This window comes from Heptranchias perlo, unplaced genomic scaffold (genome assembly GCF_035084215.1).
Source record: "Heptranchias perlo isolate sHepPer1 unplaced genomic scaffold, sHepPer1.hap1 HAP1_SCAFFOLD_1694, whole genome shotgun sequence".
Taxonomy (NCBI): domain Eukaryota; kingdom Metazoa; phylum Chordata; class Chondrichthyes; order Hexanchiformes; family Hexanchidae; genus Heptranchias; species Heptranchias perlo.
Window position 1 is genome coordinate 5,428 of NW_027138963.1, and position 3,213 is coordinate 8,640.

Here is a 3,213-nt window from a genome sequence, read left to right on the forward strand (position 1 = left end):
CTGGGGAGACGGTGAAAGCAGGTGGAGTTGATTTATTCAAATGCAAATTAGCTAGATTTCTTTCAGAAAATCACATTTTGGAACACAATGCACGAGTAATTCAAGACATGAGGTTTGAGAGGAAGAGGTGACTTTGGACCTCTGGTTCCCAAAGCTCTCCCCCCATTGAGGGTTTTCCTCAACTCATCTCTGGGTCTGTTGGAGACTCATTGACAGAGATTGATTGCTGTGATTGGTCAATAACCCCATTATTGTTGCATCATGTGACTCCTACACTGGTCAGGTCAGCAGTTGGACAGTTTTGGAGGGAGGGGAGGCGAGGGGAGGGGATGGGAGGCGAGGCGAGGCGAGGGGAGGGGAGGGGAGGCGAGGCGAGGCGAGGCGAGGGGAGGCGAGGGGAGGGGAGGGGAGGGGAGGGGAGGGGATGGGAGGGGAGGCGAGGGGAGGGGAGGCGAGGGGAGGCGAGGGGAGGGGAGGCGAGTCCACTGGAACTAACGGCCTGTGACTGAGACACAGTATTGCAGAGTGAATGTGGAGCGTCTCTTGTCGGGGTTCAACAATGGGTGGAGTTTGAAATATCATTTTATTGCTCCTGATTACAGAGATGGTCATTTCCTCTGATATCGACTGTGAAAGTTCTTTGATTTGATCACGTTCTCACGGTCCTGCAGGAACGCACTGCGGGGGACAGACATCACCCTGCTGCTGCTGCATTCCGATAGTTGGGGGTCCGGGATCTCTCGACATTGTTCACCGCCCATCACCGGGGCACAGGGGGGGGCTCACTGAACGATACAGCGCTGGAAAAACAAAAGCATAGTTAGCCGGGGGGGGGAAAAAAGAGTGTGACGGGGGTGGGGGGGCAGTAACTGGCGGGGGAGGGGGGGTTAGTAGCCGGCGGGGTTTGGTAACTGGGAGGGAGGGGGGGGGGCGGTGGGGGTTTGGGGAGGGGGGGGTGGGGGTTTGGGGAGGGGGGGTGGGGGTGGGGGTTAGTAGCCGGCGGTGGTGGTTTGAGGGGCGGTGGTGGTTTGGGGAGGGGGGGGGTTTAGTAACTGGCAGGGGGGGGGTTTGGGGAGGGGTGGGGTGACCGCCAGTGTGAAGGTGACACTTCCCAGGGTTCGAGACCTCCGTATGCACAGGAGAACTGCAGGAGTTTAACCAGCTGATGCTGTGCAGCAGATGCGACACCTGGCTTGGCCACCTGGGGCCATTCAACCAGGTGAGGCACTGGCTGACAGTTATCTGAAGCCGAGTGACCGGTCTAACTCGACAGGTCCTGTTGATGAGCCAAATGGGATGGTCGTTCACCTACAACATCCTGGAGTCTGGAATGGCCTGAATCGGGGACATGCGTGGGAATTGGGCGACACAGGATTGGCCTCAGCTGTGATACCTCACTTGGTTGAATAGCTGATTGCTATTTGGTGATGTGCTGGAAGGAGCCAGTGGCTGTAAACTGGTAAGAACAGGAGCCCTCAGGACAGAAGGAAATTAAATTGGAAATGAATAATGAAAGAGTGACTGACCGAGCTTTCGGCACCAATTCCTTCAACTGCACCTCCTGCTGCTTCCTGCCCAGCACCTTCTGCCGGAATGAATTCAAAGTCTCAGTTGGGAAATCTGCCGCGTTTTCTTCGAGGAAATTGTAGACGTGCTGGTCAGCGTCGGTGATGATGAAACGGTAACCGAGGACTGGAGGGAGAAACATGTCACGTGAGAGAGATTGGGGGCAGGGATGGCGACAAAGGGGGAGAACCAGAATCGGGAAATGGACACACCGGAGAGAGAGAGAGAGATCACCACGTCCAGAGAGAGAGAGAGAGAGAGATCACCACGTCCAGAGAGAGAGAGAGAGAGATCACCACGTCCAGAGAGAGAGAGAGATCACCACGTCCAGAGAGAGAGAGAGAGAGAGAGATCACCACGTCCAGAGAGAGAGAGAGAGAGAGAGATCACCACGTCCAGAGAGAGAGAGAGAGAGAGAGATCACCACGTCCAGAGAGAGAGAGAGATCACCACGTCCAGAGAGAGAGAGAGAGATCACCACGTCCAGAGAGAGAGAGAGAGAGAGAGATCACCACGTCCAGAGAGGAGAGAGAGAGAGATCACCACGTCCAGAGAGGGAGAGAGAGAGAGATCACCACGTCGAGAGAGAGAGATCGAGAGAGAGAGATCACCACATCGAGAGAGAGAGAGAGAGAGAGAGAGAAAATCACCACGTCGAGAGAGAGAGAGAGAGAGATCACCACATCCAGAGAGAGAGATCACCACATCCAGAGAGAGAGATCACCACATCCAGAGAGAGAGATCACCACGTCCAGAGAGAGAGATCACCACGTCCAGAGAGAGAGATCACCACGTCCAGAGAGAGAGATCACCACGTCCAGAGAGAGAGATCACCACGTCGAGAGAGAGAGATCACCACGTCCAGAGAGAGAGATCACCACGTCCAGAGAGAGAGAGAGAGAGATCACCACGTCCAGAGAGGGAGAGAGAGAGAGAGAGAGATCACCACGTCCAGAGAGAGAGAGAGAGAGAGAGATCACCACATCCAGAGAGAGAGAGAGAGAGATCACCACGTCCAGAGAGAGAGAGAGAGAGAGAGATCACCACGTCCAGAGAGAGAGAGAGATCACCACGTCCAGAGAGAGAGAGAGAGAGAGATCACCACGTCCAGAGAGAGAGAGAGATCACCACGTCCAGAGAGAGAGAGAGAGAGATCACCACGTCCAGAGAGAGAGAGAGATCACCACGTCCAGAGAGAGAGAGATCACCACGTCCAGAGAGAGAGAGAGAGATCACCACGTCCAGAGAGAGAGAGAGAGAGAGATCACCACGTCGAGAGAGAGAGATCACCACGTCGAGAGAGAGAGAGAGAGAGAGAGATCACCACGTCCAGAGAGAGAGAGAGATCACCACGTCCAGAGAGAGAGAGAGAGAGAGAGATCACCACGTCCAGAGAGAGAGAGAGAGAGAGAGATCACCACGTCCAGAGAGAGAGAGAGAGAGATCACCACGTCCAGAGAGAGAGAGAGAGAGAGATCACCACGTCGAGAGAGAGAGAGAGATCACCACGTCGAGAGAGAGAGAGAGAGAGAGAGAGATCACCACGTCCAGAGAGAGAGAGAGAGAGAGATCACCACGTCCAGAGAGAGAGAGAGAGAGAGATCACCACGTCCAGAGAGAGAGAGAGAGAGAGAGAGATCACCACGT

At 54.8% G+C, this 3,213-nt stretch overlaps 1 long non-coding RNA gene across 1 annotated transcript; it reads right to left on the bottom strand.

The window, feature by feature from the left end:
* Positions 1-564: 564 nt before the first annotated feature.
* On the bottom strand, positions 565-1,729 carry LOC137309571 (uncharacterized). Its single transcript, XR_010959897.1, has 2 exons — positions 1,527-1,729; positions 565-800 (listed from the first exon to the last, which is right to left on the bottom strand). It is a non-coding gene; the product is annotated as an uncharacterized lncRNA (long non-coding RNA).
* Positions 1,730-3,213: the final 1,484 nt, after the last annotated feature.